Consider the following 26,863-nt stretch of genomic DNA (forward strand, 5'->3'; position numbering starts at 1 on the left):
TTATTTTTAAATGGTACCGGAGTGTACTGTTTCATCTCAGGCAGCATTAGAAGAAGAATCTGCCTGTGATTTCTATGATATTAGCAGAAGTAACTAAGATCCACTGCCGTTCTCACATATTCTGAGGAGTGAGGTAACTTCAGAGGGGGAATGGCGTGCAGGTTTTCCTGCAATAAGCTATGTGCAGTTAACATATTTCTAGGGATGGAATTTGCTAGAAAAATGCTGCTGATACCGGATTAATGTAAGTTAAGCCTTAAATGCAGTGATAGCGACTGGTATCAGGCTTATTAACAGAGATACATACTCTTATAAAAGTGTAATATAAAACATTTGCTGGCATGTTAATCGTTTTTATATATGTTTGGTGACAAAACTTATTGGGGCCTAGTTTTTTTCCACATGGCTGGCTTGATTTTTGCCTAGTAACAGGCTTTCCACTGTTGCAATATGAGTGGGAAGGGCCTATTTTAGTGCTTTTCTGTGCAGGAAAAATACTGACAGAGACATTCAGCTTCCCTCTGCATTATACAGGACATCTCTGAAGGGCTCAAAAGGCTTCAAAGTCGTGTTTGAGGAGGGTAACAATCACAGTAGACTGTGGCAGTTGTTGTGTCTGTGTTTAAAAAACGTTTTTGTCATTTATTATTCTGTTTTTGTTATTAAGGGGTTAATCATCCATTTGCAAGTGGGTGCAATGTTCTGCTGACTTTTTACATACACTGTAAAAATTTTGTTAGTGTAACTGCCTTTTTTCACTGTTATTTCAAATTTTGTCAAAATTTGTTTCTCTTAAAGGCACAGTAACGTTTTTTTATATTGCTTGTTAACTTGCTTTAAAGTGTTTTCCAAGCTTGCTAGTCTCATTGCTAGTCTGTACAAACATGTCTGAAACAGAGGATACTTGTTCATTATGTTTGAAAGCCATGGTGGAGCCCCATAGGAGAATGTGTACTAAATGCATTGATTTCACCTTAAACAGTAAAGATCAGTCTTTATCTATAAAAGAATTGTCACCAGAGGGGTCTGTCGAGGGGGAAGTTATGCCGACTAACTCTCCCCACGTGTCGGACCCTTCGCCTCCCGCTCTAGGTACGCACGCTAATATGGCGCCAAGTACATCAGGGACGCCCATAGCGATTACTTTGCAGGACATGGCTGCAATCATGAATAATACCCTGTCAGAGGTATTATCCAGATTGCCTGAATTGAGAGGCAAGCGCAATAGCTCTGGGGTTAGACGAGATACAGAGCCCGTAGATGCTGTAAGAGCCATGTCTGATACTGCGTCACAATATGCAGAACCTGAGGACGGAGAGCTTCAGTCTGTGGGTGACGTCTCTGAATCGGGGAGACCTGATTCAGAGATTTCTAATTTTAAATTTAAGCTTGAGAACCTCCGTGTATTGCTTGGGGAGGTATTAGCTGCTCTGAATGACTGTGACACAATTGCAGTGCCAGAGAAATTGTGTAGGCTGGATAAATACTATGCAGTGCCGGTAAGTACTGATGTTTTTCCAATACCTAAAAGGCTTACAGAAATTATTAGTAAGGAGTGGGATAGGCCCGGTGTGCCCTTTTCCCCACCTCCTATATTTAGAAAAATGTTTCCAATAGATGCCACTACACAGGACTTATGGCAGACTGTCCCTAAGGTGGAGGGAGCAGTTTCTACTTTAGCAAAGCGTACCACTATCCCGGTTGAGGACAGTTGTGCTTTTTCAGATCCAATGGATAAGAAATTAGAGGGTTACCTTAAGAAAATGTTTATTCAACAAGGTTTTATTTTACAGCCCCTTGCATCCATTGCGCCGGTCACTGCTGCGGCGGCATTCTGGTATGAGGCCCTGGAAGAGGCCATCCATACAGCTCCATTGACTGAAATTGTTGACAAGCTTAGAACTCTTAAGCTAGCTAACTCATTTGTTTCTGATGCCATTGTTCATTTGGCTAAACTAACGGCTAAGAATTCCGGATTCGCCATCCAGGCGCAGAGGGGGCTATGGCTCAAATCCTGGTAAGCTGATGTGACTTCAAAGTCTAAATTACTCAACATTCCTTTCAAGGGGCAGACCTTATTCGGGCCTGGTTTGAAAGAAATTATTGCTGACATTACTGGAGGTAAGGGTCATACCCTTCCTCAGGACAGGGCCAAATCAAAGGCCAAACAGTCTAATTTTCGTGCCTTTCGAAATTTCAAGGCAGGTGCAGCATCAACTTCCTCTGCTTCAAAACAAGAGGGAACTTTTGCTCAATCCAAGCAGGCCTAGAAACCTAACCAGTCCTGGAACAAGGGCAAGCAGGCCAGAAAGCCTGCTGCTGCCTCTAAGACAGCATGAAGGAGCGGCCCCCTATCTGACAACGGATCTAGTAGGGGTTCAGGATCCCTGGGCGTTGGAGATCATATCTCAGGGATATCTTCTGGACTTCAAAGCTTCTCCTCCACAAGGGAGATTTCACCTTTCAAGATTATCTGCAAACCAGATAAAGAAAGAGGCATTCCTAAGCTGCGTACAAGATCTCCTTGTAATGGGAGTGATCCATCCAGTTCCGCAGACAGAACAAGGACAGGGGTTTTATTCAAATCTGTTTGTGGTTCCAAAAAAGAGGGAACCTTCAGACCAATTTTGGATTTAAAGATCCTAAACAAATTCCTCAGAGTTCCGTCATTCAAGATGGAAACTATTCGAACCATTTTACCCATGATCCAAGAGGGTCAGTACATGACCACAGTGGACTTAAAGGATGCCTACCTTCACATTCCGATTCAGAAGAATCATCATCAGTTCCTGAGGTTTGCCTTTCTAGACAGGCATTACCAATTTGTAGCTCTTCCATTCGGGTTGGCTACAGCCCCAATAATTTTTACAAAGGTTCTGGGCTCACGTCTGGCGGTCCTAAGACCGCGAGGCATAGCGGTGGCTCCTTACCTGGACGATATCCTGATACAGACGTCAAGCTTTCAAATTGCCAAATCTCATACAGAGATAGTGCTGGCATTCCTGAGGTCGCATGGGTGGAAAGTGAACGAAGAAAAGAGTTCTCTATCTCCTCTCACGAGGGTTTCCTTCCTAGGGACTCTAATAGATTCTGTAGAAATTAAAATTTACCTGACGGAGTCCAGGTTATCAAAACTTCTAAATGCTTGCCGTGTTCTTCACTCCATTCCGCGCCCCACGGTAGCTCAGTGCATGGAAGTAATCGGCTTATTGGTAGCGGCGATGGACATAGTGCCATTCGCGCGCCTGCATCTCAGACCGCTGCAATTATGCATGCTCAGTCAGTGGAATGGGGATTACACAGATTTGTCCCCTCTACTAAATCTGGATCAGGAAACCAGAGATTCTCTTCTCTGGTGGTTATCTCGGGCCCATCTGTCCAGGGTATGACCTTTCGCAGACCAGATTGGACAATTGTAACAACAGATGCCAGCCTTCTAGGTTGGGGTGCAGTCTGGAACTCCCTGAAGGCTCAGGGTTCATGGACTCAGGAGGAGAAACTCCTCCCAATAAATATTCTGGAGTTAAGAGCAATATTCAATGCTCTTCTGGCTTGGCCTCAGCTAGCAACACTGAGGTTCATCAGATTTCAGTCGGACAACATCACGACTGTGGCTTACATCAACCATCAAAGGGGAACCAGGAGTTCCCTAGCGATGTCAGAAGTCTCCAAGATAATTCGCTGGGCAGAGACTCACTCTTGCCACCTGTCAGCGATCCATATCCCAGGTGTAGAGAACTGGGAGGTGGATTTTCTAAGTCGTCAGACTTTTCATCCGGGGGAATGGGAACTCCATCCGGAGGTGTTTGCTCAATTGGTTCTCCGTTGGGGCAAACCAGAATTGGATCTCATGGCGTCTCGCCAGAACGCCAAGCTTCCTTGTTACGGATCCAGGTCCAGGGACCCAGAAGCGGCACTGATAGGTGCTCTAGCAGCGCCTTGGTTCTTCAACCTGGCTTATGTGTTTCCACCGTTTCCTCTGCTCCCTCGTCTGATTGCCAAAATCAAACAGGAAAGAGCATCGGTGATATTGATAGCGCCTGCGTGGCCACGCAGGACCTGGTATGCAGACCTAGTGGACATGTCATCCTTTCCACCATGGACTCTGCCTCTGAGACAAGACCTTCTAATACAAGGTCCTTTCAATCATCCGAATCTACTTGCTCTGAGACTGACTGCATGGAGATTGAACGCTTGATCCTATCAAAGCGTGGCTTCTCCGAGTCAGTAATTGATACCTTAATACAGGCACAAAAGCCTGTCACCAGGAAAATTTACCACAAGATATGACGTAAATATCTTCATTGGTGTGAATCCAAGAATTACTCATGGAGTAGGGTTAGGATTCCTAGGATATTGTCCTTCCTCCAAGAGGGTTTGGACAAAGGATTATCAGCTAGTTCTTTAAAGGGACAGATTTCTGCTCTGTCTATTCTTTTACACAAGCGTCTAGCAGAAGTTCCAGACGTTCAGGCATTTTGTCAGGCTTTAGTTAGAATTAAGCCTGTGTTTAAACCTGTTGCTCCTCCATGGAGCTTAAACTTGGTTCTTAAAGTTCTTCAAGGGGTTCCGTTTGAACCCCTTCATTCTATTGATATCAAACTTATTTCATGGAAAGTTATTTTTCTGATGGCTATTTCCTCGGCTCGAAGAGTCTCGGAGTTATCTGCCTTACATTGTGATTCTCCTTATCTGATCTTTCATTCAGATAAAGTTGTTCTGCATACAAAAGCTGGGTTTTTACCTAAGGTGGTTTCTAACAAGAATATCAATCAAGAGATTGTTGTTCCATCATTATGTCCTAATCCTTCTTCAAAGAAGGAACATCTTTTGCATAATCTAGATGTAGTCCGTGCCTTGAAGTTTTACTTACAGGCTACTAAAGATTTTCGCCAAACATCTAACCTGTTTGTTGTTTACTCTGGACAGAGGAGAGGTCAGAAGGCCTCGGCAACCTCTCTTTCTTTTTGGCTTCGGAGTATAATCCATTTAGCCTATGAGACTGCTGGACAGCAGCCTCCTGAAAGGATTACAGCTCATTCTACTAGAGCTGTGGCTGCCACCTGGGCCTTTAAAAATGAGGCCTCTGTTGAACAGATTTGCAAGGCTGCAACTTGGTCTTCCCTTCATACTTTTTCCAAATTTTACAAATTTGATACTTTTGCTTCTTCGGAGGCTGTTTTTGGGAGAATGGTTCTACAGGCAGTGGTTCCTTCCGTTTAAGTTCCTGCCTTGTCCCTCCCATCATCCGTGTACTTTAGCTTTGGTATTGGTATCCCACAAGTAATGGATGATCCGTGGACTGGATACACTTAACAAGAGAAAACATAATTTATGCTTACCTGATAAATTTATTTCTCTTGTAGTGTATCCAGTCCACGGCCTGCCCTGTCCTTTTCAGGCAGGTCTAAATTTTAATTAAACTACAGTCACCACTGCACCCTATGGTTTCTCCTTTCTCGGCTTGTTTCGGTCAAATGACTGGATATGGCAGTGAGGGGAGGAGCTATATAGCAGCTCTGCTGTGGGTGATCCTCTTGCAACTTCCTGTTGGGAAGGAGAATACCCCACAAGTAATGGATGATCCGTGGATTGGATACACTACAAGAGAAATAAATTTATCAGGTAAGCATAAATTATGTTTTTAGAATACCTTTGATTTAAATATTATATATTTAGCTTATACTTTACCAAATAACCAAATGCATGTTCAGTTTCTTCTTGTGGGTCGTCTAAGAAGGATTTATCCACTATGCGCAAAGGTACAGGCCTCAAAACTGTTATCTTCCTTTGTTCAAGAAAGTGTCCCAAAATGGCAGAGAATATACTTGGCACAAAACCTGTGTATGTTTCTCTCCAAAAGTTATGCTTCTTTGAGTCTGTCTCTTGTCTAGTGTCTGTGGCTACCTTTATCAGATAAAAACCACTCCTTCTTTTCTTTAATCATTCCCACAAGATTTTGATAGGCCCTTACCGATGCTTGTCTCTGATTCACCCTTAACGGAGCTGAGCATTGGGAGACGCCTCCCTGATTGGCTTATTTGGATTTGCATATGTTCTAATAGTCAATTTGTTTAGCTGTCATACCATTTCTGAACTATTGGTGGCAGCAGATAACCATAAATGCAGTCTCACCATCAATACTGCTGCAGTTTAAATATCTCACCTTAAAATGTTTATTTAGTATACTATAATTTCTTGTATTAATAAACTTATCTGGTCAACATATATATCCCATCTGATATAATTTAACATGTATCTATAGAGACTAAACATAAGTATATCTCTAGTAATATTTTAAAATGCATTTAAAATCACATTTCTCCAACATAGGTGTGTCCGGTCCACGGCGTCATCCTTACTTGTGGGATATTCTCTTCCCCAACAGGAAATGGCAAAGAGCCCAGCAAAGCTGGTCACATGATCCCTCCTAGGCTCCGCCTACCCCAGTCATTCTCTTTGCCGTTGTACAGGCAACATCTCCACGGAGATGGCTTAGAGTTTTTTAGTGTTTAACTGTAGTTTTTATTATTCAATCAAGAGTTTGTTATTTTAAAATAGTGCTGGTATGTACTATTTACTCAGAAACAGAAAAGAGATGAAGATTTCTGTTTGTATGAGGAAAATGATTTTAGCAACCGTCACTAAAATCCATGGCTGTTCCACACAGGACTGTTGAGAGCAATTAACTTCAGTTGGGGGAACAGTATGCAGACTTTTGCTGCTTGAGGTATGACACATTCTAACAAGACGATGTAATGCTGGAAGCTGTCATTTTCCCTATGGGATCCGGTAAGCCATGTTTATTACGATCGTAAATAAGGGCTTCAAAAAGGGCTTATTAAGACTGTGGACTTTTTCTGGGCTAAATCGATTCATTATTAACACATATTTAGCCTTGAGGAATCATTTTATCTGGGTATTTTGATATAATAATATCGGCAGGCACTGTTTTAGACACCTTATTCTTTAGGGGCTTTCCCAAAGCATAGGCAGAGCCTCATTTTCGCGCCGGTGTTGCGCACTTGTTTTTGAGAGGCATGGCATGCAGTCGCATGTGAGAGGAGCTCTGATACTTAGAAAAGACTTTCTGAAGGCGTCATTTGGTATCGTATTCCCCTTGGGGCTTGGTTGGGTCTCAGCAAAGCAGATACCAGGGACTGTAAAGGGGTTAAAGTTCAAAACGGCTCCGGTTCCGTTATTTTAAGGGTTAAAGCTTCCAAATTTGGTGTGCAATACTTTTAAGGCTTTAAGACACTGTGGTGAAAATTTGGTGAATTTTGAACAATTCCTTCATGTTTTTTCGCAATTGCAGTAATAAAGTGTGTTCAGTTTAAAATTTAAAGTGACAGTAACGGTTTTATTTTAAAACGTTTTTTGTACTTTGTTATCAAGTTTATGCCTGTTTAACATGTCTGAACTACCAGATAGACTGTGTTCTGAATGTGGGGAAGCCAGAATTCCTATTCATTTAAATAAATGTGATTTATGTGATAATGACAATGATGCCCAAGATGATTCCTCAAGTGAGGGGAGTAAGCATGGTACTGCATCATTCCCTCCTTCGTCTACACGAGTCTTGCCCACTCAGGAGGCCCCTAGTACATCTAGCGCGCCAATACTCCTTACTATGCAACAATTAACGGCTGTAATGGATAATTCTGTCAAAAACATTTTAGCCAAAATGAACCCTTATCAGCGTAAGCGCGACTGCTCTGTTTTAGATACTGAAGAGCATGACGACGCTGATAACAATATTTCTGAAGGGCCCCCAACCCAGTCTGATGGGGCCAGGGAGGTTTTGTCTGAGGGAGAAATTACTGATTCAGGGAACATTTCTCAACAAGCTGAACCTGATGTGATTGCATTTAAATTTAAGTTGGAACATCTCCGCATTCTGCTTAAGGAGGTATTATCCACTCTGGATGATTGTGACAAGTTGGTCATCCCAGAGAAACTATGTAAAATGGACAAGTTCCTAGAGGTGCCGGGGCTCCCAGAAGCTTTTCCTATACCCAAGCGGGTGGCGGACATTGTTAATAAAGAATGGGAAAGGCCCGGTATTCCTTTCGTCCCTCCCCCCATATTTAAAAAAATTGTTTCCTTGACCCCAGAAAGGACTTATGGCAGACAGTCCCCAAGGTCGAGGGAGCGGTTTCCACTTTAAACAAACGCACCACTTGTCATGATCCTGTCTAAAACTGTGCCTTTAATTCAGGATCTCCTCCCTTGTCTGTTCTCTATTTAAGACACACCTTCTCCTCACTGCATTGCTTGATTATTGCAGTCTGAGGATTGTTTGATTCATCCCTCTTCAAGGATTCAACAAGCCAAGTATCAGTTAAACCTTAACTCCTTTTTGGAAATTCAAGTCTTATTATTGATATTATTGTTCTATTGCTTTTCATCACCACAACTACTTGTCAATTTGAATTTAAGCATTTCTAACCTCTCAAGCTTTTTCTACCATTGCAGTATATTCAAACACAGATCGAGGCGGGACTTCGCCTCAAGCGTGTATGCCCTGTGACGTCACACGCCGCAGCACAAGCTGTGCTGTCGGCGCGTCTCTCTCCCCACACACGCTGAATACTCAGCTCAGAGCCACACGCATAAACAAACAGTCGTGCCGACTTAAACCAAAAAACCCTAAGGATTTAAGGTATGTACATATCATTTAAAAGTTAAGCAGCTTTATTTTGAGATCTCCAACGTTTTCCAATAAATGCTATCCTCTCCACCTCGTAACTAAAGAGACTGTAAATCATCTATTGCCGGTCAATACGAATGTGCATACATTAAACTCCAATTTGTTGACAAAACATTCACTATACATCTTACTCATTTATTTTATAATTCTTTGGGGCTTATACTAATGTTTTATTACAATAAGACAGAACAGAGAGTACCATAGATACCAGTCATTCTTATGTCAAGTTATTATTTAATTTGAGTCTCCCTGACTGACAAAATTTCAGATCAGAGAAATATACATAAATCACTTATCCTACAGAAATATTGTTCTCATTCAGGTTCCCTTTTACCCAGTCATGATATAAGGGAGAAAATGAAAACAAACACTCAGATTAATGGTGAAAATAAACATTATTTTAATAAAAATAAATGTATTCTTCACACCACTATACCCATAGAGGATAGTTGTGCTTTCAAAGATCCTATGGATAAAAAATTAGAAGGTTTGCTTAAAAAGATGTTTGTTCAGCAGGGTTACCTTCTACAACCAATTTCATGCATTGTCCCTGTCGCTACAGCCGCATGTTTCTGGTTCGATGAGCTGATAAAGGCGGTCGATAGTGATTCTCCTCCTTATGAGGAGATTATGGACAGAATCAATGCTCTCAAATTGGCTAATTCTTTCACCCTAGACGCCACTTTGCAATTGGCTAGGTTAGCGGCTAAGAATTCTGGGTTTGCTATTGTGGCGCGCAGAGCGCTTTGGTTGAAATCTTGGTCGGCTGATGCGTCTTCCAAGAACAAGCTACTTAACATTCCTTTCAAGGGGAAAACGCTGTTTGGCCCTGACTTGAAAGAGATTATCTCTGATATCACTGGGGGTAAGGGCCACGCCCTTCCTCAGGATCGGCCTTTCAAGGCAAAAAATAAACCTAATTTTCGTCCCTTTCGTAGAAACGGACCAGCCCAAAGTGCTACGTCCTCTAAGCAAGAGGGTAATACTTCTCAAGCCAAGCCAGCTTGGAGACCAATGCAAGGCTGGAACAAGGGTAAGCAGGCCAAGAAACCTGCCACTGCTACCAAGACAGCATGAAATGTTGGCCCCCGATCCGGGACCGGATCTGGTGGGGGGCAGACTCTCTCTCTTCGCTCAGGCTTGGGCAAGAGATGTTCTGGATCCTTGGGCGCTAGAAATAGTCTCCCAAGGTTATCTTCTGGAATTCAAGGGACTTCCCCCAAGGGGGAGGTTCCACAGGTCTCAGTTGTCTTCAGACCATATAAAAAGACAGGCATTCTTACATTGTGTAGAAGACCTGTTAAAAATGGGAGTGATTCATCCTGTTCCATTAAGAGAACAAGGGATAGGGTTCTACTCCAATCTGTTCATAGTTCCCAAAAAAGAGGGAACGTTCAGACCAATCTTAGATCTCAAGATCTTAAACAAGTTTCTCAAGGTTCCATCGTTCAAGATGGAAACCATTCGAACTATTCTTCCTTCCATCCAGGAAGGTCAATTCATGACCACGGTGGATTTAAAGGATGCGTATCTACATATTCCTATCCACAAGGAACATCATCGGTTCCTGAGGTTCGCATTCCTGGACAAACATTACCAGTTCGTGGCGCTTCCTTTCGGATTAGCCACTGCTCCAAGGATTTTCACAAAGGTACTAGGGTCCCTTCTAGCTGTGCTAAGACCAAGGGGCATTGCTGTAGTACCTTACTTGGACGACATTCTAATTCAAGCGTCGTCCCTTCCTCAAGCAAAGGCTCACACGGACATTGTCCTGGCCTTTCTCAGATCTCACGGATGGAAAGTGAACGTGGAAAAGAGTTCTCTATCTCCGTCAACAAGGGTTCCCTTCTTGGGAACAATAATAGACTCCTTAGAAATGAGGATTTTTCTGACAGAGGCCAGAAAAACAAAGCTTCTAGACTCTTGTCGGATACTTCATTCCGTTCCTCTTCCTTCCATAGCTCAGTGCATGGAAGTGATCGGGTTGATGGTAGCGGCAATGGACATAGTTCCTTTTGCGCGCATTCATCTAAGACCATTACAACTGTGCATGCTCAGTCAGTGGAATGGGGACTATACAGACTTGTCTCCGAAGATACAAGTAAATCAGAGGACCAGAGACTCACTCCGTTGGTGGCTGTCCCTGGACAACCTGTCACGAGGGATGACATTCCGCAGACCAGAGTGGGTCATTGTCACGACCGACGCCAGTCTGATGGGCTGGGGCGCGGTCTGGGGATCCCTGAAAGCTCAGGGTCTTTGGTCTCGGGAAGAATCTCTGTTACCGATAAATATTCTGGAACTGAGAGCGATATTCAATGCTCTCAAGGCTTGGCCTCAGCTAGCGAGGGCCAAGTTCATACGGTTTCAATCAGACAACATGACAACTGTTGCGTACATCAACCATCAGGGGGGAACAAGGAGTTCCCTGGCGATGGAAGAAGTGACCAAAATCATTCTATGGGCGGAGTCTCACTCCTGCCACCTGTCTGCTATCCACATCCCAGGAGTGGAAAATTGGGAAGCGGATTTTCTGAGTCGTCAGACATTGCATCCGGGGGAGTGGGAACTCCATCCGGAAATCTTTGCCCAAGTCACTCAGCTGTGGGGCATTCCAGACATGGATCTGATGGCCTCTCGTCAGAACTTCAAAGTTCCTTGCTACGGGTCCAGATCCAGGGATCCCAAGGCGGCTCTAGTGGATGCACTAGTAGCACCTTGGACCTTCAAACTAGCTTATGTGTTCCCGCCGTTTCCTCTCATCCCCAGGCTGGTAGCCAGGATCAATCAGGAGAGGGCGTCGGTGATCTTGATAGCTCCTGCGTGGCCACGCAGGACTTGGTATGCAGATCTGGTGAATATGTCATCGGCTCCACCTTGGAAGCTACCTTTGAGACGAGACCTTCTTGTTCAGGGTCCGTTCGAACATCCGAATCTGGTTTCACTCCAGCTGACTGCTTGGAGATTGAACGCTTGATCTTATCGAAGCGAGGGTTCTCAGATTCTGTTATCGATACTCTTGTTCAGGCCAGAAAGCCTGTAACTAGAAAGATTTACCACAAAATTTGGAAAAAATATATCTGTTGGTGTGAATCTAAAGGATTCCCTTGGGACAAGGTTAAGATTCCTAGGATTCTATCCTTCCTTCAAGAAGGATTGGACAAAGGACTATCTGCAAGTTCCCTGAAGGGACAGATTTCTGCCTTGTCTGTGTTACTTCACAAAAAGCTGGCCGCTGTGCCAGATGTTCAAGCCTTTGTTCAGGCTCTGGTTAGAATTAAGCCTGTTTACAAACCTTTGACTCCTCCTTGGAGTCTCAATTTAGTTCTTTCAGTTCTTCAGGGGGTTCCGTTTGAACCCTTGCATTCCGTTGATATTAAGATATTATCTTGGAAAGTTTTGTTTTTAGTTGCAATTTCTTCTGCTAGAAGAGTTTCAGAATTATCTGCTCTGCAGTGTTCTCCTCCTTATCTGGTGTTCCATGCAGATAAGGTGGTTTTACGTACTAAACCTGGTTTTCTTCCAAAAGTTGTTTCTAATAAAAACATTAACCAGGAGATTATCGTACCTTCTCTGTGTCCGAAACCAGTTTCAAAGAAGGAACGTTTGTTGCACAATTTGGATGTTGTTCGCGCTCTAAAATTCTATTTAGATGCTACAAAGGATTTTAGACAAACATCTTCCTTGTTTGTTGTTTATTCCGGTAAAAGGAGAGGGCAAAAAGCAACTTCTACCTCTCTCTCTTTTTGGATTAAAAGCATCATCAGATTGGCTTATGAGACTGCCGGACGGCAGCCTCCCGAAAGAATCACAGCTCATTCCAAGTTTGATACTTTTGCTTCTTCTGAGGCTATTTTTGGGAGAAAGGTTTTGCAAGCCGTGGTGCCTTCCATTTAGGTGACCTGATTTGCTCCCTCCCTTCATCCGTGTCCTAAAGCTTTGGTATTGGTTCCCACAAGTAAGGATGACGCCGTGGACCGGACACACCTATGTTGGAGAAAACAGAATTTATGTTTACCTGATAAATTACTTTCTCCAACGGTGTGTCCGGTCCACGGCCCGCCCTGGTTTTTTTAATCAGGTCTGATAATTTATTTTCTTTAACTACAGTCACCACGGTACCATATGGTTTCTCCTATGCAAATATTCCTCCTTAACGTCGGTCGAATGACTGGGGTAGGCGGAGCCTAGGAGGGATCATGTGACCAGCTTTGCTGGGCTCTTTGCCATTTCCTGTTGGGGAAGAGAATATCCCACAAGTAAGGATGACGCCGTGGACCGGACACACCGTTGGAGAAAGTAATTTATCAGGTAAACATAAATTCTGTTTTTCTTTGAGGGACTAGTGGTATAAATCAATAAAATATATATGTTTATCTGACTTATCTTGTATATCAGTTCATCTGATATACTGGTACATATTTCATTTCCTAGTCACATCTTATATCATAGACATGAGCATTATAGTTATTTATTAATACATGTCTCAACAGCGTTTAAGACATGGAGGCCTACTTATCAAGCCGTCAACTTACTTGCATTCGACGGCACCAATACGCTCGCCTGACATCGCCTAACATTGCGGCCGCGGACCTGAATACGCTCTCCATATTTATATAAAAAGCCGTGCACCAAGTATGGGGCGATGAGCAGTGGACTGTTGTTAACTAACAGTCATTGATCTCGCTGCTCTTTTGCTTTTTCACAGCTTTATTTGTACCCTGTCACTAAACACTGCCACTATACTAAACTGTTTAACCCCTATCCCGTCGCTCCTGGACCCCGCTGCAACTAAATAAAGTTATTAACCCCTATCCCGCTGTTCCCGGACCCCGCCGCCACCTACATGATGTTATTAACCCCTAATCTGCCACCCCCTACACCGCCGCCACCTACATGATGTTATTAACCCCTAATCTGCCGCCCAACACCGTCGCCACCTACATAAAAGTATTAACCCCTATCCCACCGCTCCCGGAGCCCACCACAACTAAATAAAGTTATTAACCCCTATCCCGCTGCTCCCCAACACCGCTGCAACTAAATAAAGTTATTAACCCCTATCCCGCTGCTCCAGGAGCCGGCCGCAACTAACTAAAGGTATTAATCCCTAAACCTCTGGCCTCCCACATCACTACCACTTACTAAACCTATTAACCCCTAAACTGCCAGCCCCCCACATCACCATAAACTAAATTAAACTATTAACCCCTAAGCCTAACAACCCGCTAATCTAAGAGCCTTTGGGGCAATGCCCCGCAAAAGGCCCTTTTAAAGGCCATTGGTAGTTTATTGTAGGCTGGGGGGGGGTTTATTTTGGGGGGGCTTTTTTATTTTCATAGGGCTCTTAGATTAGGTGTAATTAGTTTAAATATTTGATCATTTATTTTTTATTTTGTGTAACTTAGTGTTTATTTTTTTTTGTAACTTAGTGTTTGTTATTTTGTATAACTTAGTTGTTAGTTTTTTGTAACTTTGTAATTTTTTATTGTAGATTTAAATTATTTGAGTAGGGTTAGGTGTTTAAATATATAATATAGTTAATTTAATTTGTAGTTTAATGTAATTTTAGTATAATAGTTAGGATAGATTAATTATTAGTTTAATATATTTTAATGTAATTTTAGTATAATAGTTAGGTTAGGTTAATTAATAGTTTAATATAGTTTAATGTAATTTTAGTATAATAGGGTAGGTTAATTAATAGTTTAATATAGTTTAATTTAAATCTAAAGGTAAGTTTAAATTTATTATAAGATAGGGATGAGTTAATATTTATCGTGGGGAGTGAGCTGTCCGTGACGTATTGCGACGTCAGTGCGGAAGCACGTCTCGTAGCAGAGGTGGAGCTCGGGAGAGTAGCAGCGGGGAAAGCAAGTGCTGCAGTGGCAGACTCACCCGATGCCGACACCAAGTGTGTCAGAATTACCTCAGGAACTGGCTGCAATTCTGCAGGGCAGCCGTGAAGAGGCGGGCGGCGTCAGTGACGTGCGGTGAGGTCAGAGACTGGTGAGGCACTAGATATGATACGACGGAGAAATACATATACAGCAGGCCGCAATTACCCCCAACAGGGCAGGTTTTAATTATAGTTGAACCAGTGCACGGGTGAAATAATCAGCTGATGGGTGAGAGCAAGTTAGTAGCCATGATGTTACTGATCAGCTGATTACTTCAGCTATGCATTGAATCAGCTATAATGAAAACCTGGCCTGTTGGGGGTACTTAAAGACCATGGTTGAGAAACACTGCACTAAAGCACCAGCTCATCTAAAAATGTGTTGATTACCTGGAGAATACATCACACATACTCACTGACACACACACTCTGCTCACATACTCACTCACACAATTCTGTGGCACAGTGCCAGTTACTAAGCAATTAGAATGATACACAATCTCTACTCACTACAGTGTTGTAAAAATAGAAATAATTTACCATACACTCTTTACGCAAAGAACAAGTTAGCAATACTGTCAACACAGCTGCTGCAATATGGTGTTCTAGAAATGCATGTGCACATCCCACTTAGGTATGCTCTTCAACAAAGGATACAAAAAGAATGAAGTATCCTTTGGTATAATATACCAACGTATAATAATAAAAGTAGAATAGAAAGTTTGGTTTTTTTTGTGTGCAATCTGAATGATGGAAGTTTAATTATGACGTTCATGTTGCTTTCAAAAACAAATTTGATTTGCTGACATGGGGCCAGTAACAGTTAAGACAAAGCTAATTTTTAAAATATAAATAAAGTCTATTAAAATAGCATGCTCTACCTCAATCAGGAAAGTTTAATTTTGAATGCCCTGTCCCTTTAACTATGTGTTTAACCAGTTACTGTACAGTGACATTATTTCTCAAAACATTTAACTACAATAATTAGATTTTTTTTTTTTAATTACTCAGATGAGAATTCATCATCTCCTTTAATTAATATAAACTTGTATAAAAGCAGGACATATTAAAAACACAATGCAAAATCTTTCAATTGATTTGTGAATTACAAGTTAAAAGCAGCCTTTAAATAAATGGAGACAGATAAAAATAAAAAGAGATACTGCATCCTCTAACTGAACAGACATAAAAAAAAAATTGTACCTAATTAAAGCAAATAACCATCAAAAAAGTGAGGCTTAAAAACAATGGTGAGTGCACACTACCAATATCTATCTCTGCAAAGGGTCAAGTTGACTCACAAATAACACAGCTGCTGCTGCAGGTTACTGACATACAGAACACACATAAAAATCACACAAACAAATAAATGCCTATCTCAGTATTCTCTCTAGCTACCAAAGGGTTAATTAATATTTTTTTCCTATGGAAGCTCTTTACACATCATAAAACTAAACAAAAAGTAGCATTACTGGATTAAGTGTACAGTGTACAGCATACACATATCCCTCAGGGCTCAGACAAACTGTTGTCAACAGGGGGGAAATTTATCAAGGGTCTCATAAATCTTGTCCTGTGATGTTAAAATATCTCACACAGTATGAACCTTGATATCCATATAATGGTGGCTGAGTTACTCATATCATTTTATTAAGCAATCTGTGAATCTGCTAATGCCAACAGCTTTTATTAGAGACCATATGTAAGAAAATCTCACATGATGTGAGATATTCTAACATTTTAATTATGGTCTATAATAATAGCTGTTAGCATTAGCAGATTCACAGATTGCTTAATAAAATGATATGAGTAACTCAGTCAGACACCATTATATGGATATCACGGGTTTATGCTGTGATGTGGTATATTCTCACATCACAGCATGAAGATTTGATATCCATATAATGGTGGTTGCTATGTTTTACTTATATAATTTTTTATTAAACAATTAAATCTTCTTGCTAATGCTAACACTTACACTAACAGATACATGCTCAGCTCTAACTACTAAGAGAGTGCTTAAAAGGGAGGCAGATAGCATACTTTGCTCAAATTGCTGGTATTACTGTAATGGGCAGTTGGTCACTGGCCTGGGTGTGCGCAGCTGAGATCCGGACTAGTCCACTAAACACCACATATATTTATATTGTGAAAACTCGCAATGCAAGAGACTGTGCCCAACGTCAAGTTCAACTTCTTTACTGCTGAGCCGTTGGCAGTTTTTTGTTGTTGTTATATTTGCTTGCACAGCACCTTTAGTATTCACATTTAGAGTAGAAAATAATTTGTACCACTTAATATGTACCTATTTTACTTTAATTCCACAAAATTAATTTATATATATATATATATATATATATATATATATATATATATATATATATATATATAAAAATCTGTTTTATTGGACTTAAAAAAATACCTTCAAGAAAGTTGTTCATTTAAACACTAAGGCCTAGATTTAGAGTTCGGCGGTAGCCGTGAAAACCAGCGTTAGAGGCTCCTAACGCTGGTTTTAGGCTACCGCCGGTATTTGGAGTCACTCAAAATAGGGTCTAACGCTCACTTTTCAGCCGCAACTTTTCCATACCGCAGATCCCCTTACGTCAATTGCGTATCCTATCTTTTCAATGGGATCTTTCTAACGCCGGTATTTAGAGTCGTTTCTGAAGTGAGCGTTAGAGCTCTAACGACAAAACTCCAGCCGCCGGAAAATAGCAGGAGTTAAGAGCTTTCTGGGCTAACGCCGGTTCATAAAGCTCTTAACTACTGTGCTCTAAAGTGCACTAACACCCATAAACTACCTATGTACCCCTAAACCGAGGTCCCCCCACATCGCCGCCACTCAATTAAAATTTTTTAACCCCTAATCTGCCGACCGCCACCTACGTTATACTTATGTACCCCTAATCTGCTGCCCCTAACACCGCCGACCCCTGTATTATATTTATTAACCCCTAACCTGCCCCCCACAACGTCGCCGCCAGCTACCTACAATAATTAACCCCTAATCTGCAGACCGCAAAGCGCCGCCACCTACGTTATCCTTATGTACCCCTAATCTGCTGCCCCTAACACCGCCGACCCCTATATTATATTTATTAACCCCTAATCTGCCCCCCACAACGTTTCCGACACCTGCCTACACTTATTAACCCCTAATCTGCCGAGCGGACCTGAGCGCTACTATAATAAAGTTATTAACCCCTAATCCGCCTCACTAACCCTATCATAAATAGTATTAACCCCTAATCTGCCCTCCCTAACATCACCGACACCTAACTTCAATTATTAACCCCTAATCTGACGACCGGAGCTCACCGCTACTATAATAAATGGATTAACCCCTAAAGCTAAGTCTAACCCTAACCCTAACACCCCCCTAAATTAAATATAATTTAAATCTAACGAAATTAATTAACTCTTATTAAATAAATTATTCCTATTTAAAGCTAAATACTTACCTGTAAAATACATCCTAATATAGCTACATTATAAATTATAATTATATTGTAGCTATTTTAGGATTAATATTTATTTTACAGGCAACTTGGTAATTATTTTAACCAGGTACAATAGCTATTAAATAGTTAAGAACTATTTAATAGTTACCTAGTTAAAATAATAACAAAATTACCTGTAAAATAAATCCTAACCTAAGTTATAATTAAACCTAACACTACCCTATCAATAAATTAATTAAATAAAATACCTACAATTACCTACAATTAACCTAACACTACACTATCAATAAATAAATTAATTAAATACAATTTCTACAAATAACTAAAATTACATAAACTAACTAAAGTACAAAAAATAAAAAAGAACTAAGTTACAAAAAATAAAAAAATATTTACAAACATAAGAAAAATATTACAACAATTTTAAACTAATTACACCTACTCTAAGCCCCCTAATAAAATAACAAAGACCCCCAAAATAAAAAATTCCCTACCCTATTCTAAATTAATAAATGTAAAAGCTCTTTTACCTTACCAGCCCTGAACAGGGCCCTTTGCGGGGCATGCCCCAAGAAAATCAGCTCTTTTGCCTGTAAAAAAAAACATACAATACCCCCCCCCCAACATTACAACCCACCACCCACATACCCCTAATCTAACCCAAACCCCCCTTAAATAAACCTAACACTAAGCCCCTGAAGATCTTCCTACCTTGTCTTCACCATCCAGGTATCACCGATCCGTCCTGGCATCCGGTGCTGAAGAGGTCCAGAAGAGGCTCCAAAGTCTTCCTCCTATCCGGCAAGAAGAGGACATCCGGACCGGCAAACATCTTCTCCAAGCGGCATCTTCGATCTTCTTCCATCCGGTGCGGAGCGGGTCCATCTTGAATCAGCCGACGCGGATCCATCCTCTTCTTCCGGCGTCTCCCGACGAATGACTGTTCCTTTAAGGGACGTCATCCAAGATGGCGTCCCTCGAATTCCGATTGGCTGATAGGATTCTATCAGCCAATCGGAATTAAGGTAGGAATATTCTGATTGGCTGATGGAATCAGCCAATCAGAATCAAGTTCAATCCGATTGGCTGATCCAATCACATTGAGCTCGAATTCTATTGGCTGTTCCGATCAGCCAATAGAATGCGAGCTCAATCTGATTGGCTGATTGGATCAGCCAATCGGATTGAACTTGATTCTGATTGGCTGATTCCATCAGCCAATCAGAATATTCCTACCTTAATTCCGATTGGCTGATAGAATCCTATCAGCCAATCGGAATTCGAGGGACGCCATCTTGGATGACGTCCCTTAAAGGAACCGTCATTCGTCGGGAGACGCCGGAAGAAGAGGATGGATCCGCGTCGGCTGATTCAAGATGGACCCGCTCCGCACCGGATGGAAGAAGATCGAAGATGCCGCTTGGAGAAGATGTTTGCCGGTCCGGATGTCCTCTTCTTGCCGGATAGGAGGAAGACTTTGGAGCCTCTTCTGGACCTCTTCAGCACCGGATGCCAGGACGGATCGGTGATACCTGGATGGTGAAGACAAGGTAGGAAGATCTTCAGGGGCTTAGTGTTAGGTTTATTTAAGGGGGGTTTGGGTTAGATTAGGGGTATGTGGGTGGTGGGTTGTAATGTTGGGGGGGGGTATTGTATGTTTTTTTTTTACAGGCAAAAGAGCTGATTTTCTTGGGGCATGCCCCGCAAAGGGCCCTGTTCAGGGCTGGTAAGGTAAAAGAGCTTTTACATTTATTAATTTAGAATAGGGTAGGGAATTTTTTATTTTGGGGGTCTTTGTTATTTTATTAGGGGGCTTAGAGTAGGTGTAATTAGTTTAAAATTGTTGTAATATTTTTCTTATGTTTGTAAATATTTTTTTATTTTTTGTAACTTAGTTCTTTTTTATTTTTTGTACTTTAGTTAGTTTATGTAATTGTAGTTATTTGTAGAAATTGTATTTAATGTATTTATTGATAGTGTAGTGTTAGGTTAATTGTAGGTAATTGTAGGTATTTTATTTAATTAATTTATTGATAGGGTAGTGTTAGGTTTAATTATAACTTAGGTTAGGATTTATTTTACAGGTAATTTTGTTATTATTTTAACTAGGTAACTATTAAATAGTTCTTAACTATTTAATAGCTATTGTACCTGGTTAAAATAATTACCAAGTTGCCTGTAAAATAAATATTAATCCTAAAATAGCTACAATATAATTATAATTTATATTGTAGCTATATTAGGATGTATTTTACAGGTAAGTATTTAGCTTTAAATAGGAATAATTTATTTGATAAGAGTTAATTAATTTCGTTAGATGTAAATTATATTTAACTTAGGGGGGTGTTAGTGTTAGGGTTAGACTTAGCTTTAGGGGTTAATCCATTTATTATAGTAGCGATGAGCTCCGGTCGTCAGATTAGGGGTTAATAATTGAAGTTAGGTGTCGGCGATGTTAGGGAGGGCAGATTAGGGGTTAATACTATTTATGATAGGGTTAGTGAGGCGGGTTAGGGGTTAATAACTTTATTATAGTAGCGCTCAGGTCTGCTCGGCAGATTAGGGGTTAATAAGTGTAGGCAGGTGTCGGCGACGTTGTGGGGGGCAGATTAGGGGTTAATAAATATAATAGACTTGGGGTACATGTTAGAGTGTTAGGTGCAGACGTAGGAAGTGTTTCCCCATAGGAAACAATGGGGCTGCGTTAGGAGCTGAACGCTGCTTTTTTGCAGGTGTTAGGTTTTTTTACAGCTCAAACAGCCCCATTGTTTCCTATGGGAGAATCGTGCACGAGCACGTTTTTGAGGCTGGCCGCGTCCGTAAGCAACTCTGGTATAGAGAGTTGCATTTGCGGTAAAAATGCTCTACGCTCCTTTTTTGGAGCCTAACGCAGCATTTTTTTGAACTCTCGATACCAGAGTTAATTTTATGCTGCGGCCAGAAAAAAGCCCGCGGAGCGTTAACAGCCCATCTACCCCCAAACTCCAAATCTAGGCCTAAGAATGCTTCATTCATAAACTTAATTCATAAGTGAGTGTATTTGTGTGTGAGAAAGAGAATGTGTGGGAGTGTGTGTTAATGTGTAAGAGAGAGTGTTTGTGAGAGCATTAGTGTCTTTGTGTGTGTGAGTCTGAGAGTGAGTTTATTTGTGTGTGAGTCTGAGAGTGAGTGTGTGTGAGTCAGAGTGAGTGTGTGTGAGTCTGAGAGTGTGTGTGTGTGAGTCTGAGAGTGTGTGAGTGTGAGAGAGAGAGAGAGAATGTGTGGGAGTGTGTGTTAGTGTGTAAGAGAGAGTGTTTGTGAGAGCATTAGTGTCTTTGTGTGTGTCTTTTTGTGTGTGTAAGAGAGAAAGAGTGTGTGTGTGTGTGATAGTGTGTGAGTCTGTGTGTGAGAGTGAGTGTATTTGTGTGTGAGAGAGAATGTGTGGGAGTGTGTGTTAGTGTGTAAGAGATAGTGTGAGAGCATTAGTGTATTTGTGTGTGTCTGTGTTTGTGTAAGAGTGTGTGTGAGAGATTATGTGTGTGTGTGTGAGTGAGTGTGTAATAGTGTGGGAGAGTGTACAATGTCAAGAAGGTTGGTGCAAATGGACTTTTTTTTTTTTTTTTTACTGTTACTTACAGCAAGAGGGATAGTACCACAGATGTCCACTAGGTGTCAGCCTTGTGCACAGTTTTAGAATGTAATCGTTGCAATAAAAAAAGCTATTAAGAAGTACTTATCAAAATCACCTCTTTCAGCTGACAGGTCAGTGTCACAAGTGGAGGGGCTAAAATAATTACCAATACAAAAGTCCTAATTATTAAACAATAAATGAAATATATATATATATATATATATATATATATATATATAATATATTTATATATATATATATATATATATATATATATATAAGAGACACTCAGCTCACTCACCTCTGACAGGTGACAATAATCTATCATAGTCATAATGCTGCCCACCAAGTAAAAGAGAAGGGGCATGGTCTCTCCCACAGCACTTCATAACACCGGACCATCAGGGCACCAATGCACAACAAAAAGGAGGTGTGGCCACACCGCTATACTATCACAGATCAGCTGTAAAACTAAACAAAACAGCAAATGCAGAACTGTGCAAAATAAAAAAAGCATCCAAGTGATTGTGCTATCAGTAATAAAACTGAACAGTACACCTCCACAATTATTATCAAAACGATCACAGTGTAGCTCAGTAACACATGATTGGAACGGAACAGAACAGACTGAGAATGTAATGTCTTAACTAAGTTACTTAACTTGTTTCTACCTAACTGGACTCTGGAGTGATGGTGCTGCATCCCAGACGCGCTTGACTGTCACAATAACATTTACCCAAAGGCTGTTATAGCAGCAAAGGGAGGGAGCAACAGCAACTCCATGAGATATCCAACAGCTCATATAGTGTATTTTTGTCCAGCTCACATGCATTGGTATAACCATTACTTGCACTGCACATACTGATCTTTAAACTAGTGTTGGGGAATAATCATCATTTGCTAATTTAACCCAAACGACCCTTTTACGGTGAATTGTTTTTGGTATAACGCTCCCTCTTTTACTGAGCTATGCCACATGTTCTAACTCTCAGTAAGATTTACGCAAGGATGGTTAACCCATTAGGACTCAACAGAAATATTAGCAGCCAAATGCTACCCAAGGCGTTTAAGTGCTTCACAGATAAAACATTACTCTTGCACAGGTAAATATCTCTGTTCATTTGTAACCTCCCGTAAACTAGTTTCTTGTGCAACATGTATTGCTCCATGCAGATAAGGGACTGTGTCTGAGTCTGACACTGTGTTCGTGTTGTTGTGTGTCTGACTCTGAATTACCTGAGAGGTCGTCTTCGCCTTGCTCCTCCGTCCACGCCTCACGGTCCTCCACACACACAGCGGGACAGCAGCTGACAGCTCCTCCTAGCCACGGCACACACTAAATCCCTGCAGCTCAGCTCTAGCTCCTGTTCTGACTCTGTCTCTCTTCTTCCCGCCTGAACTAAGTTCAAGTCTGTGTCGGGCGGCGCGACGTCACTCAGCAGCAACCCAGCAGGCACGCCTCCCGGCAGTGCTGATGCTGATTTGCTGTGTGACCTAGCTCCATCATGGAGGCGGTTTTGAGAACCGCCTCCATTAGAGCATGTATGAAGCCCGGCAAGTCACCACTGGGTGGCACTAAAGTGAAACTATATTCAGATCCATGTTGCACAATTTATGGAGGGCAGCGGACCGGCTCACTGCCTCCTAATTGCGCAACATGAATGCTGAATTTAATTTGGCAGCGCAAGCGCACTAGCGCAGTATAAAATATGATGTGGGTAATCGCGGGGGGATGGGGGGTGTACCCTTGGGGGTGGGGGTGGCTCAAAAAAAATAATACAAAAACATATTTTTATTTTTTAAATAAACATTATTTTAAATCTTTCTTCTGTGATTGGACAGGGGAGGCATTGCCTCCCCTGCCTCCTATTACTGCACGTCACTGGGCGGCGTAGTGGCTGGCGGTTATCTGCAGTGGCCGGCCAAACACAGGCTTCGTAGCCTCTGTAGTCTTACAGTGGCGGAAGAGCCTCCTGCATAGGAGGAGAAGGAGACATACGCCATCAAGAGATCTCCTTTTCGGGCACATGTAAGTAAATCACTTCTTGTCTATGATTTAAAAACAATACACACAGTGCCCAGCCAAAACAGTAGAAATACAAGGGAAGGAGGAGGGGAGAGCAAATTTAAAAACTTAACACTCCTTTTGCATATGAACTGAGGAATAAAAACTTGGTTATATGGACACTAGATATCCCTCTCATCCTCTATGGGTTAGCGGTGGATATTAAAAAAGGAGAGGGGTATTGTGGTGCAAGAAGGGACATGCAGCTTAAAAAAAACTAATCTCTATATACCTATTGCAAATAAGAACAATTACATGTAAGAAGCAAAAGTCCGGGAACAGCTTTAATTAAGACTCTGGATATACTAAAGTTAAAACAAGAAAGAGAAAAACAAAAAAGGTATTTACAGTAAATATATTAATTTAATGGAGAAATACTTAAAAGCGCAGAAGATGTCTCCCAAGATTAAACCTAGTGAAAAAAGGAATATTAAAAATACCAGTGTGCTTAGCACATCCATTGAAGAAGGCCCAGTAGGGGGCAGGGTGGAGGAGAGTAATGAAGCTAACCTCATAGCCTCCCAGGTGTGCGCTTTAATCCTACCTAAGATGGAAGAGATCAATTTGAGACTGATTACCATAGCTGAGGAGCTGAAAGCCCAAAGTGTAAGAATGTCAGCTATAGAACAAAGGTTGTCAGATTGTGAAGACATGCAGAATGCTTGGGAACCTAAGTTGGAGTCTGTAATAAAAACCCACACACTGCTTGCCAATAGGCTGGAAGAAGCAGAGAATAGGAGCAGGCGTAATAACTTGAGGGTGATTGGCTTATAAGAAGATGTTAAACAGGATGATTTATTACAATTTGCTGAGGAAATTCTCCCTCAAATCCTGAATGTGGAAGGGAAAAAAGAGCTGTTCAGTGTAGAAAGAGCTCATAGACTGGGCAGAGAAAAAGATGGAGTTTCCCTTAAGGATAACAGGCCACGCCCAGTCATTATTAAATATTTGAACTATAGAGCCAAGGTGGAGATATTAAGAGCCTATAGGAGAAATCAGCAATTGGTCTTTAAAGATTCCAAGATTCAGCTTTTTCAGGATTTTTCCTTTGAAACGTCTACTAAAAGGAGACTCTTTTCAAAAATCTGTACTGAGTTGGTGAAAGAGGGAAGATTTTTTTCACTGCTGTACCCTGCAAAGCTGAAAATCAAGTCAGGAACAGACTTTTTTGTTTTTGAGTCCCCAGAACAAGCCCGCACCTTTTTGGATAAAGAAAAAGAAGTGTAACTTTAGTAGGATGCTCCTTATCCTGTAAAGGGAAAAGGGCAATTCAATGTGAAAGTTAATAATTTTTAACAGAAAGGAGAGAGAGGAGGGAAGGAGTGAGGGGAGAAATTTTTTTTTCTTTTTCTCTCCCCTCCCTTCTCCCCCCCCCCCCCCCCTTTTTTTCCTTTTTTTTTTTTTTTTTTTTTTTTTTGGTGTCACAAATCACCATATGATAAGCCTCTTAGAAGTTCTTGTTAAACGGGTGTTTTTTTTTCTTTTTTTTTCTTTCTCACTATATGGAAATCTATTTGGATGTTTCTGTTTAAAATGTTTGATAACAGGGGGAAATTCGTGATGGATGATAATTTTTTTTTATTCTTTGGATTAAGGAATCGAATTATTCAAAGTGAATAGTAAACATGGTTATTGAATTGTTGCAAACTACTATATGATATGATATGTTAGATGTTTCCACTTAGATTGTTTGAAAACAGGGTGAATTTAATGTTTAAGAGATTGGAATATATAAGGTAGAACCCTTTTGTTCCCTTTTTTCCTCTTCCCTCCTTCCCCCCCCTTTTTTTTTTTCCTTCTAGATGTTTTTGTTTGAAATGCTAAAAAAACATGGTGAAAATTATTTAAGGATTAAGGATTTGAATTACTCAAAGTAAACACTAAATTTATTATTAATTTGTCACAAACCATTATATAATAAGTCTTTTAGACGTTTAGACGTTTTTGTTTAAGGTTCTTTTTTTTTTTTTCTCACAGTATGGATACCCACTGAGATGTTTCCGTTTAAATTATTTGAAAACAGGGTGAATTTAATGTTTAAGAAATAGGAATATATAAGGTAGAATTTTTTTGCTCCCCTTTTCCCTTCCCCCCCCCCTTTTTTTTTTTTTTTTTTTCTCCTTTTCCCTCTCCTCTTCTCCTTTCCTCTTTCTCCTCTCTCCTTTCCTCTTTATTCGTCCTTCTTGTTACCCTTTTTTTCTTTTCTCTTTTTATGGTAAATAGGAGCTCCTTTCATGATTTCTAGTAAAAAGACTGTGTGTAATTATTGTTGTGAAAATGATTTATTGATGGCCAGATTGGCTATGTTTGGGAAGTTTATGCTTGAACTTTGTACTAAACAGCTAGGGGGTGCTGGGAAAAAAGGAATAACAATTTTAATTTTTTTTTATTTTTTTATTATCCCTCTTTCCACTTCTTGTCGTCTCTCGCCTCTCTCCCCCTCCCCATGTCCTTGAATATCGGGCATTTTAATGGTTAAGTTTATATCATGGAGTTAATATTTAATGTAAAGTTAGTGGGTTGTTAGGTTTAGGGGTTAATAGGTTAATTTAGTTTATGGCGATGTGGGGGCTGGCGATTTAGGGGCGGCAGATTAGGGGTTAATAATATTATGTAGGTGGCAGCAGATTAGGGGTGTTTAGACTCGGGGTACATGTTAGGGTGTTAGGTGTAAACATTACTTTTATTCTCCCATAGGAATCAATGGGATATCGGGCAGCAGCGAACATGAGCTTTCGCTGCTTTCAGACCCCCATTGATTCCTATGGCATCCGCCACCTCCAGGGCGGCGGATTGAAAACCAGGTACGCTGGGCTGGAATAGTGGAGAGCGTACCTGGTAGATATTTGTTAACTTGCAAAAGTTGTCAGATAGTGCCAAATTTGCATTTAGAACATCTGTAATGACGTAAGCATTGATCTGTGTCGGACTGAGACTGGCAGATTGTATGTTACGCCACAAATTTCAACTTTTGCCGGTCTGTAGGCTTTGATAACTAAGGGGAATCAGGCTCTCCACAATTACGCTGCGGAATTCCATCGTATTTGCGGTTGACGGCTTGATAAGTAGGCCTCATGGGCTCAAAATCTATGATGCATTTATATATTAACTTATA

This window comes from Bombina bombina, chromosome 12, assembly GCF_027579735.1.
Source record: "Bombina bombina isolate aBomBom1 chromosome 12, aBomBom1.pri, whole genome shotgun sequence".
Lineage (NCBI taxonomy): Eukaryota > Metazoa > Chordata > Amphibia > Anura > Bombinatoridae > Bombina > Bombina bombina.